We start from the raw sequence: 18659 nt of genomic DNA on the forward strand, positions 1-18659 counted from the left end.
GTTTCTTAGAAATGTTCTGTGGATGACTGAGGACTGCTCATACATCTACAATGCTGAATGCAGGAATGTCTGGGCATCTGGTAGCCCAGATGAAGCTACTGTATGTCCACAAATCTTAGCTATGCACACTGTACAGGCTCTGGTGAAATTACACAGCACATGCACAAAGGGTCCAGGAATTTGGGAAAAAGTTTAAGGTGTAGGCAAAGAAGCAACTCATGCATATTTAAACACACACTTCCAAAGAGCATCCAGCTGATTTTCTGTACAGGAAAGAATCATGCAGACAGTCATGGATACAAAACTGGAAGATTCCTGTACTGTATCACTGAAGTGCTGCTTCAAAGATGCTTTGGAAAGAAATATAGTAGCTGTAAGATTCAAGGCACTGACATGTGTCTTCATTTGCATTCAATCAAAAAAAAAAAATACCTCTTTGGCTAAAAAGTGAACCAGTACACCATCCATTTGAAACACACACATATATATATATATGTAAATAGTTTCAAAAAAGAAAGAAAAACCAGAGTTACTAAGTTAAATTAGACTCAAACACAATTTCTGATTGTAGGACATTTCTGATGTAAAGCATCTGAAGAAACTCTATCACAACTAAAACCTACCATACATTTCTTAACTGTGGAAAGAGTCAGCTAAGAAAACTTCGACACACTCCCCATATTGAATGTTCTGTACAAAGTCGTTCTCACTTCCCTCTCTTCCTTTGGCTGTCAAAATGAAGAATTGTAAAGTTTTTACCCAAAGATTGGCAGAGTCTGTCAAAGATTTAGCAATGTAATTGATGGGGAATCTAGTGTGTTTAAACTGCACTGACTAAAATCAGCCTCTACAACATACTGTGCCAGAATCTTATGCCATTACAAAACATGTCCAACAAAAGCAGTCCAAGTTCCAGCAGCTTGTAATGGCAGCTTACTTGGATATGACCAAAAGCAGCTTTGTCCAAAAGAGAACAGAACATGGATTTACGCTGTTAACTAATAAAAATGGGTGCATTGCCAGTAATATGTAACCGACATGGAAATGGAAACTGTAAACAATGGATGCATACGGGACAGTGCATCGCTGTGACAAAAGGAAGTTGACAATGTAATGTTCCTGAGGTGGAGAAAAACCAAGCAGCTAGAATTAATAACAGCGTAACTACCTACAAAGCTTTCCAGCTAGAACGGACATCAGATCATTAGTATTTTTTACTTAGACATCTTTGACGGTGAGCAGAAGCCTGGAAGCTGCGAGCATAACAACCAGCAGCAGAAAGATCAGGCTCAACCTGCAAGGTGAATTTCAATACATAGTTCTCCCCCAATGGGAGTTCAGTCAGGTACCACAAAACACATCAGAAATATTTAACAAAGCTTAACTCTCTGCAAAGGCATCTGCATGCTGCTTTCTTGCACCATATTGACCGTTTGAGTTACTCAAAGCAGGATTACCAACTCTATTGACAAGTCCACCTCGACATTCCTCAGTGTTCAGCAGCTCAAACTAACAAGATGCGGCAGTTTCCTAACAAACATGAATTAATGTCATCACCAGTCAATAGCAAAGTTTCAAAATAAAGGCTATATTCACAAACACAAGAGGCCAATGACAGGGGCAGTATATCAAATGTGGTATCAAGAAATAATTGTGATTTAACAGTCTAAAAATTTTTAGGTGAAATTTCCTGCAAGGCACACTTTCTGTGATATATGCAGGTTTAACATGAATGCTCAGCTTTTACATGCTATGTGTTATATTTTTGCTTTATAGGTTTTCTTTAAGATGTCTTTAGGCAGACAAATGGTTTACGACTCCAAGCTCCCCAGAAGGCAGCCGAGAGGATCTATTGGTAGGCAAGCTTTCACAGATTAAAGAAAGGAAAGGTACTTCCCCAAGAAACAAAAATAGTAATGGTCAACTGATTTTTCTTTTATTATTCTTTTATTATTTTTTGGCTGGCATACTTGCAGTTGAAATCAAATTCCTCCCTCCCTCTACCAACGCATCATCTAGAACCAAAGCTGTGTAATGTCAATGCAAGTTTGGAGTATCAACGATATCATGATCTGTAACGGTGTACAGGACATAAAGCTAGGCAAAGCCTTTTATTGCATTTCTTGACAAACTGTTCAGATGCATAATCTCAAAATGGAAAAAAACCAAACACAAAATAAAACCCAAATCAAAAAGCATTTGTGTGCTTAAAAAGTTACTGGAGTTTAATAAACACAAAGGGAAACGAACAGCAAAGAAATCTGAAGTATTGGTCTCAAATACATAAAAGCATACGCTTACTAAGATTAGTACTACAATGTGTAAGTAAATGTTATCAGTAAAAATCAGTAATATTTTTTTCCAATATCTGCCATACCTTAAAGGAGGGTTTTATAAGAAAAAAACCTCTGCATTGCAATCCACGCTTCATAGTTTTTGTATTTAAAAAGAAAAGAAAAGACAGCTTTACAGAAATGCACTTCCCTCTACTCCATTCTGTGTAACTTGTGTGGGTAGCAAACCATACAAATCAACTAAAAATACAGAATTCGTAAGTGGGAAAAAAATGCATGCCCTAACTCCAACAGTAAGGTGGTGATGTTTTCCTTCTCACAGTTTTTTTACTGGACTATTTCTTCATTGTAATAACAATTCTTCATTTCTTCACAAATTTATTTATCGTACCTAAGAAATACAGGGAAAGGGAGGAAGTGTTTGGGATTATAAAGAGTATAGACGGTGAATCATTATTTCAGTTTTTTAAGGAAATGGATGAAAAGGCAACAAGATTCACCTGAATCATGTACTCCTTAAGAAGAACCTATACTGATTGCTAACTGAGTAGTATTGCCAAACACAGATGCTTGAACATCACGTGTTAATTCCCTTAAAAACAGGATGATTTAAGAAAAAAAACGATGTAAAAAGAAGGAACATTTTCCTGACATTTCTGAGCATGAATCTCTCAAATAAAAGTCTTTTTAAATAGCCAGTGTAAAAATATAGTTTCAAAAATCAAAATGGTAAAAAATAACATGCCTGCAGCAGCTAGAGATTAAGGTGAAAAAACGTCCAGTTTGCTAAAGAAAACAAGATCACTATCACACTGGAAACTTCAGAAAGCTGCTCCAGGGTTTCTCTCCTCTGCAAAACTGGGATACCGTTAAAGCTGGTAAAGACTGGCTGCCCTCACAGAAGCAAATGATGGCCCTAATCCTGCAGATAGCTTGCAAGTGCTTCCAGGACTAGGGCAGATGAATTGAAATAATTTCCTTTTTATGGCTTGCAATAGCAGGATCATCTGTATTCTGCACAGAAGACAATTCATTGCAGGCAGGCAAACAAATCAGATATTCTTGGAGTTTGCAAGCTGAGCTTATTATTTGTCATTAACAACTTCAGTAACTACGCTGCAAATGACCACCTGTTTAAACTACTCGGGTATCTGTGTTCCAGTCAGACTACTGGAAAATCTAGGCCTGTGGAGTTTTAGGGAAGTCAGTCCATAGCTCAATAATTGAGTTTGATCTTATTACAAAGAGAGGAAACCTTAGGAAAAAACCATAAAACACGTGCAGATTGAGGAGTAACCACGCACACAAACTGCTACCACACACGCAATTGGAGAGAACAGCCATACCATACATCCTGCTCTCTGGGAAAACTTAAGTGGTTTGATTCCTGATTTTCCTTCAACCTCCAATCCCTGGCTGCTCTCCTCCACGCCCAGTGTATCTGCCTTAATTCAGAGCCGCTCCTTGATGTGTTCTGGCTTTCTGGCCTAAATTTAAATGACACCATTTTGCTCCACATTTCCTTGTCGCAACACATTATGGATTTACCATTCCCACTACTGCTCCTGAAAAGACGCTGTCAGATTTCATGCAGAAGAAATCTGCACACAAGTTATTTAGACCACGTGACATCTCTACCCAGAGAGAATACTTCTGGAAAGGGAATCTAGGAAGGCTTCTAGGAAGTGATTCAAAAGGTTTTAAACACACATTTGTTAAATAACTATTTCTGAAACTTCAACAAAAGCCACTGGATATAGAAATTAACTTACTAACTTGCATTACAGACCATGTTGGCCATCTCATCAACGCACGCATTCCTCCAAAGTGGGAAGCAGGGGGATTACCTGCTCACTGATAGGCGCCAATGGAAAAAAATTTGGGGGGTTTGGCAGGTGGCGGACTGTTTTGGGTCAGTGTAGCTTGTTGATTATATTTTGTATGTTATCTCAAAAATACTGCAGAGATTTCAAAGTCTTACTCTGCTAGTCCGCTTGACAGTGTTGACAGTCTGCAATATTTTGGTTGTTAAATGAACTACATTACATTTACTATGCAGCTCAGGGAAGGGAAATGGGAAACCCAACTAACTTACAAAAAGAGGGGCACGGGGAGGTTTTGGCAGAAACAGTAGCCTGATAGGCTGTTAATAGGAAATGCACCCTTAAACAAGTAGTTAAGAATTCCAAATAAGATGTGAAGAACTTCTTGCTGCATTAACAACTTTCATTTTCTTAAGACGATGCTGTGGTATCCCCAAATAAGTTCTTGGATATAGAACAGAAGCGTTAAGCCTTTGCTCTTGCCATTACTAGCCAGCTTACTTAGACAAAAGCTTAATGGCAAACTACTTTCCACTGCTGGAAAATACCCATACTTTACCGAAAGGGTTAGCGATTTTATAGCATGCATTAGTTGCCAACTCTCTGTCAATTTACTTTCCAACTAATTTAACACATCTTGACTCTGAAGTGTTTTTTTTTTTTTTTATTTTCTCCCCTGCTGGTATCACAGTGTCAGAGATCAAAGGCTTGTCCCCATCTTCCAGCTTGTGCTGCATTCAACTAAATTACCAGATTGGTTACAGAAAATTTGCAGCACTCATCCAAGCACGGTCACAAGCAACCCAACAAAGCCCTGAACACATCAGTCAGGGGTACTGACAAGCTGGGGCTGGAAAGGCAAGCTAATAAACTATGAAAATGTGTCTCCTGCACCAAGCAGGCACTTACACATGTGTGGGCTGGAAAGAAAAACCCCAAATCCTATGGGGGTAGGAGGATGGGGGTGGGGTGAGAATAAAGGAGAAAGAAAGAAGATATACGGGGTTTCTTTTAGCTTGGTTTAATAAAGCTAGTAAAGACATTTGTAAAGCTTTGGCAGGTCTACATGGTTTTTAACCTGTTCTTGTCCACAGGCATGAAGAAGGACTTGCAAAACATTCAAAAGAAAATAATGAGCAAATGTCTAGTAAAGACCAGGTCAAGCATTTCTATCTCACCTCTCTGCTCCTTTCAGCACAAGCTAATCCTCCTCCTTTGGCACTGAAACAGAGAAATACAAACAGAAATCCCTTCTGCCTTGGCTGCCTGCCTGAACTATGGTGACTGTAAACTTCCATTGAAAACGCTGTTGTAGTGAAAATTAATTCGGTGAGGACAATTCATTGCTACAGTAAGTGACTCCTTCATAACAAAACATACCTGACAGTTCAGCTTTATGACCTACATCAGAGGAAAAGACGTATGTATATACAACACATGGCAAGTATGCACTGGAAATGGGGAATAGTTGGCTTCTGACTTGAAGTTTGCAAGAATACATCAAAGTTACAGACCTGTGATGAGGATTTTCCCATTCAAAAGCAAACAGTTTTCTGCTTCCCTTTTCCAAAGGTATACAAAAGAGAGCATCTTTTAAATCACGCACTGTAAACCACTGATAAGTCTCCCTTAACGCTGTTAACAGTGTATAAGGGTTTGCTACTACAGGATAAATATCCTTAACTATTTAATTTACTGCTCTCAAGTCTTGCACCAGCCTATATTCACCCGAGGGTTTTCTGACTGGTAAAATAGAAGTATTATACTCAGATTCACATTCTTCCAAAATTTTATACTCCAAAAATTTACCAATCAATTTCTTCAATTCCTGTCTCACTTCTGATTTGATTAGATATTGTTTAATTCTCACTGTTCCTGCGCCTTCCTTCAAATCTATTTTAACAGGTTCTGCTAGTTTTGATTTACCAGGAATATCAGTCTCCCATACAGTAGGGATCACTGCCAAATCCACCTCCGGTGGAATTTCTTGTTCCTTTACTTTTTCTTGTATCATCAGGATTTCTCCCGTTTTTGACTCAGGTATTTTCAAGAAAAGTTCTCCTTCGTCAAAAACAATTTGTGCATTTCATTTGGATAACGGATCTCTTCCTAAGAAGGGTATCGGACACTCTGGTACATACAAAAATTCATGTGTAATTATCTTATTTCCAAATTTCAAATCCGGGGGTTGCAGGAATGGCCTGGTTTTGTTCCAATTTTTCCTTTACAGGTATTTAATTAAAAAAATGTCACTCCTGTATCCACTCCCAATCTCACAGGTTGAACAACATTTTTTTTTCCACTTTCTTATTATCAGAAGTTATAGCCATTACCAAATTATCTCTAATAGTTAGCTTACATTCATCCTGCCAATCCTTTCTTTGTCTTAAGTTAAAAGAACAAATCCACATTTGGCATTTTATTCCGTTTCCCTTCTCTTTTACAATACAGCATTAACTGCAGAACAGTGTTATAATTCAGCGTCCCATTCATGGGCCACTTTTCCTGATCATCCAATATATACAAAGGCCACCAATTATTACAATACTCAGATTATTACAATACTCAATCATCTGGCTCTTTTGCAGATCATCATGTAAATTTCCCCAATGTGCCAATAAACATCCCAACAAAGAATTTTTCGGGATTTTGTCATTTACAGCAAGATTACCCATGCTTTTACTTTTAAACAACCGAGTTAACTTAGATGCCCTGGTATAATCACTCACAGTACAATACACAATTATTCAGCTCTGTCACTCTGATCCGCGGATCCACTCTCCACACTCGCTTTTGTGCTCAATTGCACGTCTCACCCTTACAGCCACACTCACACTTTCCCACAGTTACTTTAAACAAAGACATAAAACACAATATTATACACTTCTTAATTTTCTTCTCAATACACAAACACAAGAAAAAATTCCGTATCAAAAAAAAAAAACCAAAACCCTTCTAACTTCTTGTTAGAGGCACTACCTTAGAGAACACTACAGCATATTCTTGTTCTCTTGCTTCCACTTTTGTCCAACCCTGCAATAGCTTTCGCTTTTGTCTTACGGGCAGACGCCTAGGCTTCCAGTTCCACAAGGATCCTTTTAGTCCAACCCTGCAATAGCTTTCACTTATGTCTTACGGGCAGACTCCTAGTCCTACCCTGCGCAGCTGTCACTGCGTCTGACAGGCAGACTTACTCAGTGGGACTCCAACCCAGTGGTGGGACTCCATCCCACTCCTTACCATACACTTACTATAGTGGGACTCCTACCCACTTCCTCTAGTGCACTTACTTACTTACTTTAGTGGGACTCCAACCCACTTACTACAATTAGAAAAAGAAGTGTCTTACCAAAAATCCAGGGAACGTCGCGAAGAGCCTTATGAATCGGGGATCAATGGGTATCCCCGAGAAATCCTCGGTGCCGGCTGGAACCGATCAGGTCCCCGACTCCGCCGGTCTCCTTCAGCGAGGTCCCATCTGCGTTGCCAAAACTGTTACCGAAATCTCGGAATGAAGAACTTATCGACACCAATGTGATGTAGATAAGCAGACACTTCTTTATTGACGGCCGGGTGCGTGAGCGAGTCCTCTCACGATCAACGCACGCCAGGTCTCAAAATCAGACACCATATATAGAACTTATTCATACATATTCATTAAGTATTCATGCATAAACATGATATTTCCCATAAGTCATTAATATTCTCCTCCTATATCCGATTCTGCGCAGTAGAGCTTAGAAAGGTCTAGAAATGGGTCTGGGGTACGATTTGGGTAGGTGGTATGTATATGAGTCGGTGGTCGCGATCTCCCCCTGCCGGAATTACCTTTTAGTAAAGTTCACGATTTCTTGGCAGGTAACTACAAGCTGTTCCAGTCGACTCTCCCCAGTTTCCATTCATCTCATATTCTGACATTTCAATACACTTCTACAGACAGAAGACTGGTCAAATACAAAGGAACCTTTCAAACCCTAAAGTTATTAGCTAAGTTTTAACAATGGTTCTAGCCCCTTCTTCTAGCCGTGGTACGGGATGCACAGAGGATCTCATAGCAGCTTTTACTGTGCAACTCTAAGTTTCATTAAAATATATTTCTTATCCTTCTATATTTCTGTTCTATAAAATAATTTTATAAAATCAAATAATCAATCGAATAAAGGAAATCAATCTTAACTTATTAGCAAATCTATAACATTGGTACCCCCCTTTTCTTGGGAGTTTGGAAAATCAGCTTGCCACTGTTGTCCTGGATAGTTTCCTCTACTAATGTTCCCTAGTTTTATTTTATTTGCTGTATTGGGATTATTGCGTAAACACATTTCACATTGCTGAGTCACCTGTTTTATTACAGTATACAAGTTTTGCCCTATCAATTTCTGATTTAGACTTTTATATAAAGTATCAGCTCCCCAATGAGTCTCATTATGTTCTGTTAGGGCTGTGGTCCATATTAAATTGGATGGTACCACTATACGACCATCCCTTAAATAAGTCCACTTACTTATTTTTATTTTATCATTCATGTCCTGAATTACCTTTAAGTTTTCTTTAGAATAGTTTGGCTCCTGATCTGTACTTACAGTTTGGATTTTACCGTCTGGTATTAAGGATAATTCCTCCTTTCCTACCTCCTCTGTTACTCGTCTGGCCTCATGGTCAGCCAGGCGGTTTCCAATTTCCAAATCAGTCCCTCAATGGGCCATCTTATGTTCTTTCTTCCTGGATGACCCTCTTATAACAGAGGGGGCCATTCCTCACATCAAGGTCTGGCATGGCATATGTTCCCACTGCTCAGCACCTACTGGGCTGCAGCCAACAGCAGAGCTCAAGATTCTTCTCGGTGGCAAACACAGAGGCCAACCCAGTCTTGCCCTTGACTACGGTAGGAGGCACCTGACCAACCTTATTCCTTGTACTTTGTTGTCAATGCGGAGCTTCATCTGCACATCCCATAACAAGTCACCGTCATGGTAAGACACACAGATTTACATTAGTAGAACTACTAGAGAGTGTATTTTATTTCAGTTTTTCTGCCAATATCCCCCACAGCCTTACTGACCAAGGGATATTGTTTTAGCTGAACTGGGCAAGCCTCCCCCTTATCATTTTTACTGTAACAGGTAAAGCATTTTTCACCTTTCCTGGAATTTATTTTAAGATACACCTGGTTAAAAATTTCTTTTACTTCAGGGAGGTCCTCTTTTCCTTTTTTCTGTTGAATTAAAGATAAGCTCAATATTTCAATTACTTGATCATTTTTAACTTTTAGTTTCATTTCTCCTTCTTTAAACGTCTAGATGTTCTAATAAATCTCAGCCCAACAAAGATTTTGGTGAATTTGGCATTCTTATTTGTTTTCTTAGTTTGTACTTTAAAGGTTTCAGGATGTTTTCCTGTGGCCAGCAGCTCCCACAACTGTAACAAATTATTTAATTTTTTTTACTGCAGTTTAACAAATAAGTTAGTTTTGTATTCACTAAAATTCCACCTCATTTTTCCTAGTCCCTAGTTCACCAGAACCCCTTGATGGTTCTTTAGCTTAGGGCCATCTCGCTTCCAGTGTCCACTTTCCCCACAACATGCACAGTGATCCGATCCCATAGGAGAGGGATTCACTCTTTCACTTCTGCCCGACATTCCTCCCGTCCCTGCCTCATCTCCTCTACCGGTTTAGCACGACCCAGCTCTTCTTCTCTTACCTTCTGTACACCTTCCCTGTTCCTTCTATCAACTTTTCTATATCACGCTTACCTAGTAACTCGAACCTTTCTCTAGTCCTATTAGATCATCCTGACAAATCTTTCATAACCAACTTTCAAACATCTAAATTTCCCATCAAAGGTTCACCTTTACTCTCCTCAGACCCGTTGCCTGCCCTAAAGGGGCCGTTACCGGTCCTGTTGTACTGCAAATGCTGCAGCAATTGGGCTGACATTGTCAGGTCCTTCTGCTCAATTGTCAGCAACAGCAACCCCCTCCTCCTCACCATCGGAAGGATTCGGGGCAGGAGATGCTCTTCCTGCTCTGCAGGTTACACAAGCCTGCCTCTGCAACAGCACTTCTGTTTTAACTCTTTCTTACCCTGAATGCAAATCTGCTCCTTGTTGCTTTAAGTCTGCGTTCTTACATATCATGCCTTTGCAGGCAAACAGAAAACATCCTGCCATGCATCCCAGCATGACTCAGTCGCACCTTCGAGGGGGTACGGGGGTTTGTACAAACTCACCCCAATACTTTAACACTTTCACAAGGTCTTTGATTCTCCACACACCCACCCCCCCCCGCCTCAGGTTTTTACATACATTGGTACAAGTTTTTATCTTACAACGCGTTTCATTCTGGTTGCTCCACAGAAGGAACTACAACCTGAGCTTTTTAACACAAAAATTTCAACAAGAACATCCTTCTAGTTTAGGTCTCAGGTTTTTTTTTTTCCTATCCTTTTCTAGAGCCATAATCAAAGATCAGGTGATGTTAATCCCGCACTCTTTCTGCCACACAAACATATCTGCACACATTATTTCATCCCACTTTTGTTCTCTACGAAGAAACAACATAAGCTGTAAAATCGTGTTGTAATACAAGACCTCCTTCAGGTGGCCATCTTTCACCATCGCCTAATGTATACAAAGGCCACCAATTCTGACAATATTTTAAAAATGTCTTTTTTGTTCAAATTTCCTCCGGGAATTCCGCCAAATTCTTTCCAATGCTTCAAAATACATCCCAGGGGTATTTTGGTATTTATTTCTTGGCTCGGTTTGCCCCCCATCTTCCTAATAAGTCTGATATATTTGCCTACAATGTATTAGTTATTTAGCCTTATTTCTTGGTCTCTTTTTTTTTTTTTTTTTTTTTTTGAAAGGAGATAATATATTTTAGCAGCACCTACAACACTAAGAGCAGAGGTTAACCCGTGTTTTTTCCAAATGATGTTAGCTCTAATGTTTTGTCCACAGTCTCCCTCTCTAATTTCTAATTATGCATTCCAACACTTCATAAATTGATTTTTCAATCGCTCCGTCCCTCTCTGGCCGGCCCCTCGCGGGGAACACGGACACGCAGATCGGTCCCGACTCACTGCGCAGTGACACTCACACACTTCACACTCTCCGGGCAGCCCTCAGTCACACAAGTAGTATGTTATACGGTACCGTGCACTTATGTACAACTTTTAGGAACACTGACAGTTCACAAAGTATGCATTTCAATGAACAATTGCCAAAAAACCAAACAACAGATTCTAATTTTTCCTGGTCTTAAGCAGAGTGTTAAGTTTTCCGCTATTTGCCTAGAATTACCAGAATATTATTATTTTTCAACATACATTTCATAACTCCGAGTTTTGAACATGTAACAAGACAACACATAGAACCAACGACACAGAGCGCTATTTCAGTTGTTACATTCTAGGAATTCCCCAATTCTTAAGACAACCTAAAGGAAGTTTTTAGCTTCCCAGATCTTTATCAAGTATTTAAGATTTTGTTACTCTCATGTTTTCCTTTTTTTTTTTTTTTTTTTTCCGACCTTTTGCTATGAGGTTCCTCTTAACTTGTTACTGTGAGATTCCGCCTTATTTCGCCCCCCCCCCCCCCCCCCCCCCCCGCTTTCCGTCACGAGGCCTCCGGGCTTTTAGGATCTGGCAGTAACCTCGGGTTTGCTCGATCTGCCCTCAAGATCGCTAGCGGCCACCCCTTGGTCAGCAAACCCCCTCCCAAGGTACCTTTCCTCCTGGGGACTACGCTGGACAGCTGAGAAGAGGAGGCTCCTCCGAGGAAATCTGCCGGGGCGCGCCTAGGAGCGTCCGCTCCGCAGCTGGTCCCTCAGCCGAGCAGAAATCCTCCTGCCTGGCTCGCCAAAATGACGTGCGGAATTAAGACTCTATCACTCGAAAGTTATAAAGTAGGTATGTTTCTTGCGCGCAGATGCACGGGGATCGCTCCTCCACAAGCGTGCGTGCCCGAAGTGACGAACCATCTCACATTTATACAATAAAACAAATGAATATTCAATTAACGCCTATACATACTCGTTACCTAAACCCGCTTACTCTCGCTTCGTATGTTAATTAGCTTACCAGTCCTTTGCCTGGAATGTGGTGGTCTTGCAGGTTTGTAGGTGATTCATGTCCTTGTGACCATCCGATCTTCTCCGGCAAGGAGACTTAGCACTCCCTCCCTCTAGACAGCATTTGAATGTCTCTCATCCTTTTCTCATTCTTTTTTAAATAGCCCCTTTGTTAGAGGAAGAAGGGCAGGCGTCTCCTCAAAGCTGTGTGCCTATGTGACCAGACACCGCACCCATGACCGGTCACCATACCCACATTCCTTGAGCAGACATATACAATCACGATCGATGTCCATTGTCCCCATTTCACGCTATTTCTCCATATCATGTCAAACCCAAATGGACTGCACCAAAAAAATCCCAGCTGGCAAACCACCAAATACAATTTTTTACCATTTTCCAATGGTTTTCGTGCCGCATACCTTCAAGCTATTCGACTGCACTACCTATCAGACAGAATGGCTAGATAGATGGGAGGTGATTAGTGTCAGAGAAATTCCTGCATAGGGGCTGAGCTACCCAGGGCATTAACAAGTGAGGATTTAAAAAAAAAAAAAGAAAGAAACTGAAAAAGAGCTGCACAAAAATAGAGTGAATCACATAGGGTGATCGATACTTCATTACAAAGGGTTTATCCTGCTTTTCTGGCAGGGCTGCAGTGACAAGTACCAATGATGAGAAACAACTTGAGAGACAAATTTCAGCTGTTATTGGGGTTACAAAGACAACAGCTTCCACAGGGTGAAAGCTGTCAGGTTACAGCAACCAAGCAAGAGATAAATGAAGGTATTTAAAGTAGATAGTGAGGTAATCTTTGCCCCCTCCCCCCCCTTCATTGTTCTTTCTTACTATTCCCCCCCTCATTCTACTAGCGTAACTAACCATCCTACCCCTTATCTTTGTGAGCTAGTTGCCACACAGCAGGCAGACCTACCAGTTGTACTGAAATTGAAATGGTGACCAGACAGATGTTTTCAGTTAAGTTTATATGACTTCTTATTTCAGTCCTCTTTCCAATAAACTGCAATTGCGTGAATCTTGCTTGTGTAAATCTGAGGTACCCAGCACCAGGTCATACATAATGACTGTCATGTTTTCTGGGCTAAATTCTCCAACGCGCTCAGCTCCTGTTTAGAGTTGTTAGGTGAACCAGGTCATATTTAAAGGGTTTGGCAGACAGCAAAATAATCAGTCTCACAGCTTTTTCCCAACAAATGTACTTTCCAAAATGACATGCCTTCTCCCTTCTCATTGTAAAAACAGAGCCGAAAACCATGCTACCATTCCTCATCTAGAGCGGGGGTTGTACAAACAGCAAATGCCAAATCCCTCAAAACACTGGAGAGTCACACGTATCATCACTAGAAGGACACTGCAAAAAAAAGTTTTCAGTTGGATTATTCACCTATTCAGCCCCATTTAAAAAACACCAAACAAGCCTGTCTTCCCGACACTTATTGAGCACACAACTTAAAATTAAGTATGGGTCCATTGCACAGCTAACTGCACTTTAATTACTGCTGTGTCTTCCTAAATCTGCTTGTCCTGATACTGGGTCTACAGAAACGGGACAAGTACTCGTTGTATTAAACAACAGCAAAGAGTTAGAATTAATCTTACAAGCACGAACAAAATATACTTGGTACTAATGGTGAGAGCAGCCTGCCCACACACAGCCTGTCGACCCAGGCTACAAAATCCACCTGAAATTCAACTCTTTGTAAAGCAGGAGATTATCTGAACTGGGGTTGATGCTGTCTGACCAGTTTTAATTGTCTTCTTTTCTTTTTTTTTCCTTCTACCAACTCCCTTGATATTCCTTATTCTTTTAAATCCACGCACGCAATCCTGCTACAGCTTCCAAGTCAGGCATTTCAAAGACTCCTCCCCAAGCCGTTTACAATGTGCCAGAGCTGACTCGGTGCATTTCAGTACTGAACGCTGATACAATGAGAAAGGTTATTTTACCCACGGCTCCTTGACCATGTGAGGGAGCTTTCTTTTACTGGGAATGGTCTGCTGTCACCTTGGCTGCAATCCTCTGTTAATGTGACTTGGAAGACGGTGCTAAGCTAAAGCCCCCACTTCTTTCGCTTTTCTTCAGAGAATCAAGCTCCGCATCTTGATAAAATGACACAGAGTATCTTCCTCAAGAACAGAACCGATTTTCCAGCCTTTGATTGCTGAAAGCACGCTTGATAAATTGAATGGGATAGCATAAAAAAAAAAAAAAAAAAAAAAAAAGGTGTGTGACAGAGAACAAGACGTGTTAACAATGAAGCTCTTATGTGAGGAGGATTCAGGTCATCAATTTTCCTTCAGTATGAATCAAGTACTGTTAACATGGAAGCGGCTCCACGATAAGGCACACAGACGCGCTTCAGAAATTTAATGCTTTGCCCCTCATCGCAGAATTTACAGCATTTAATCGACCAAATGGAAAGGCAGAGGCTCTTGTCAACTGGAAAGCGGGAGGCATGACAGGAGAGTAGGCTGGGATAACGAACGCACAATGAAGTCATAGGGATGCTTGCAAAGTCACTCCAGCGTCTGGATGATACTGAGGTTCTCTGAGATAATTAAATTACATCTCCACATGGCCACAATCTAATTTGGGATGTGATGGAAGTCAGGGATTGCCTCCGTTTTCTTCCATGGCCCAGAGGACAGGGAGAATCACTGAGACAGATGTCCCATGATCCATGTCAAGGTTTGCATCCATGTCAGTGCACTCTTCTGCCTTTACCCACATTTCCCCCCTTTTCTTCCCCAGATCCTCTCTCCAGGCTCCTTCCCAGAGTACTTCCCTAGAAATCTCTCTCAGCTATCACACAGATGTCCATCCCTGCCACCACACATTTAATACTAACCAAATTTGTCTGCCTCCGGGTTGTGCCTGTTGCATGCTTGTTGCATGCTTTGCTGTCTCATCATTCTCCAAATTAATGTTGCTAGTACACAGCATGTAGTAGGTAACAGCAGCAACACCGCCACCACCACCACACCTGCTAAAAAAAAAAAACAAACAACAAACCAAAACCACAAACAAAAAACAACAACCAAAAAAACCCCCAAACCAACAAAACCAAACCATCCAGCACTCAACAAGATGATCCAGTCCTTCACCAGGCTTTCATACACATCTCTTCTTCCTCAAAGGTGGTTACAATATCTTGGAGGCTTTTTCCAGTCTAAATTTCTCTAAGAGACAAAAGTACTTCTCAAGCGAAAGCTATCTGATACGGATGCAAACTTTTACGCGCAGAAAGATCTTCATTAAACAATGTAAAGGACACAACATTTAATTAAAATATAGACTCTGCTAACAGAGACAGTCCCATTCTTCCCCGTTACCTTTTTAATGTTGGTGGAAAGGATACCAAGTAAGCTTTACAGATTATCCCATATTTTTTTTTAGCATGTATTGATGTAACCATGTATTTTAATACACAAGAATGTCAAAGACACAGAGTATTCTAATATTTCTTGGAAACAGAAATCACTTACTGTTCACAAGGAACTTGTCCTATAAAAATTAAGGGTAAAATTAATATATAGCACCCACATTCAGATCAAGCAACCTGTAAGCAGAAAATTGAACAGAAATGAAAGGTTATTGGCAGTAATAGTTGCAAATGGCTATCCAGGGGACTTCTCCCTGCTCACAACACTCATCTAAACATTGATTCAGCACACAAAAAACATCTTTGGTAACCTGAATGGGACCTGCTAGTACCTGTTTTTATTATGTTAGTTGAATCACACCATCTTTCAGCTTCTGGAGAGCCAAGAAACAAATATATTCAAGTATCTACGGTGTCAGTTTCCCCGGCACATTCTTCCCAGAATTTCTCTTTTGACAAGCATTTCATTCTTGCTATTGATCCAAAACACACACTAAAATGACTTAACAGAAAACAAATTACTCTATCCTTACTGTACTCAATACTTGCCATTCTCCAAGGCAAAAAACCCGGTGCCTTTCAATTACAGAAAAAAGGGACAAACTGCAGCTTCACCCAGAAGTTCACTCAGATTCCTGCGACACCCAGCTTTCCTTACAAGTTTGGTCTCAATAACGCTCCTTCTGTGAAGCTGCTAAAACTTTTCTGCTGCCTTGATGCAGCCAAAGGGCCCAGCTAAGGATGTGGGAGAGGTTCTGCTTACACTCTGCAGCTTGTGAGCAGCTGCTGCCAACACCACTGATGGCCCTCCTTGTGATCAACTAGTACAAAATCATCATCTCTGACATGGGAAGGATCCATGTTTCTCCCGAAAGCATGCATTTACTTGTGGAGAAAAGACACTGGTGGACAAAGTCTCAGCCAACAGTCTCTCTGTTTCATGACCAGAAATAGTCCTCCCTTAGGAAGGGATCTCAAGGTGGCATTTCTTACTTGACAGCAAGCTGAAAGAACAGTTTTCATCAAAGAACAACATACTCAGGTAAACAATAATTAAAGAATAATCCTCACACTTTATTCACATGCTAATTGGTCCTCTTTATCTAGGTAGATCTAGACACACAATCAGGTAATCACATTTTTCATCACAGAAAAGACTTTTCGAATGGCATCACTTCTGGATTCAGAAAACGGAATCTACTGCACACTTCAAATGAGGGGAAAGACTTTTCTTCAGATTGCTTCTGAGGAAGCACATAAAAGACAAAATTGTAGGAACACGAGAAATGCCAGAGGCTTTGACCATCCAACTCTGCTCTCACTGCCCTGGTGAAATTCTCATTGTCTGTCAGCAATATAGGCAACAGAGGTACACAATGATGAAATACCATTATTGCAACTTAATTCCTGACTTGAATACATATATGCTTTCCGTTTTTGGACAACAGAGAATGGGAATTACCCCAGCGATCCACACATTGAGTGTTTCAGGTGGAATTAGGATGAGGAGTGGAGGGCATGGGAAGCTGCCTTCTTTCCTCTGTTGAACTTGCCAACAGTGTCTGCACTGGAGAAGGAATCAGAGATTTTTACCCTGCCATTGCCCCTCAGCATTTCTGCCTGTGCGCCTACCAAACTGAAAACTAGTTCTGTTTTACTGTGTAAAAGCAACTTCGGAGGCACCTTTGGGACTATACATAAAAAATACAAAAGAAAGAGGCTCAGTTTTGAGTTCTCTGCAAGGATCACAAAATACCTGAGAGCAAACCACACATTTTATGATTTTCAGGACCAAAGCGACAAATTCCTGACCATATTACTGCAGGTATCATTGAGGCAATTAAGCAATAACACAGAGATACAGGCTATCAGACAATCCTGTTGTCAGCAGCAACCAAAGGCATCTGCAACAAAAAGGATCAGCAGAAGCAGAAGCACCAGGGACATCAATTCATTCCAAACATCTTACAGGAAAGTAAATGCCACGGACAGGCAGGAAGACAGATCTCTCTACACTGAAGCGATATATAAGCCTTAAAAACCCCAGAAGGTATTCACACTGAGAAAAAGCAAAAGCACAGTGCTGGCAAGGCAGCTGGTTAGGAGAACAGAAACCTCTGCCACTTGCCCCAGGGGTGCCCAAGAGCTCTAAGACACTATTAGGATGCCAGAAAAAGAGAATAGAGAACAACATGTGTAATATTATATCTGGGGAAAACTACTAAATCAGTGACAGCAAGGATCAGAAAGGAGAGGTGGCAAGAACTTGCCCTAAAGGCAAATTTTCACAATTGCCTGCTTCAGGACTACTCAAGTCCTAAGCACTACTCCAGTTTAATCTCCATAAAATCAGTTCGCAGTGCTGAATACTGCTAATTTTGAAAACAATTTCTTTATAAAGATTAGTGATAACATGTATTCGCATATAGCGTTAAGTGGAAAAGTCAGGAGCAAATAGTAGATGAATTCTGATGTGACTCGGTCTAACAAACCCAGGATAAATCATTCCTCCCCTCACTGTTTAAATCCTTGGTCCACAGTGTTAATGACACATCAACAAAGCACTCTCCAATCACAACCAGAGGATCAATTCTACCCCAGCCACCCATCTGAAGGTTTTTTGGAAACAGCCCTTTCTCCCCCACCATTATATTGCAACTTAAGTATTTCTTTGTAGATGTTTTGACTTCATAGCTAAAGCTCTTGCAGCTTAGAGTAGAAAGCCTTTCCTTACCTAAAGCGCTGGCATCCTTAAAGATATGAGTAATAAAACACAGTTTGAGATACAGCCATTCAGGATAAATTCTCTTTTAGAAAAGACGAAAAACCCATTCTGTCCCCAGAGCCAAGCTGAAGCAGTCAGGAGTATTCATGTCTTTCTGCTATTAACTCAATTAAGTAGGCAATAAGGATTGCTGGGTAAAATGCAGCGCGTATTTGCATGCATGTAAAATGCAGACTCAAGGAGTCTTAAAATGCCCTTACAAATACAGAAAAAATAGACCAATAAAATATTTTGTAGTGACTATTTATGTATGTGTAACAACTCATTATTTCAATTCTCC

At 40.6% G+C, this 18659-nt stretch overlaps 1 protein-coding gene across 1 annotated transcript in view; it reads right to left on the bottom strand.

The window, feature by feature from the left end:
- LOC130155253 (endoplasmic reticulum-Golgi intermediate compartment protein 3-like) overlaps positions 1–11988 on the bottom strand; it is a 287833-nt gene extending 275845 nt beyond the window's left edge. The window contains exon 1 of the transcript XR_008823982.1: positions 11847–11988. The gene's annotated coding sequence lies outside the window, so the exon portion shown is untranslated. The remainder of the gene's footprint in view (positions 1–11846) is intronic.
- Positions 11989–18659: the final 6671 nt, after the last annotated feature.

Source organism: Falco biarmicus, chromosome 9 (genome assembly GCF_023638135.1).
Source record: "Falco biarmicus isolate bFalBia1 chromosome 9, bFalBia1.pri, whole genome shotgun sequence".
Taxonomy (NCBI): domain Eukaryota; kingdom Metazoa; phylum Chordata; class Aves; order Falconiformes; family Falconidae; genus Falco; species Falco biarmicus.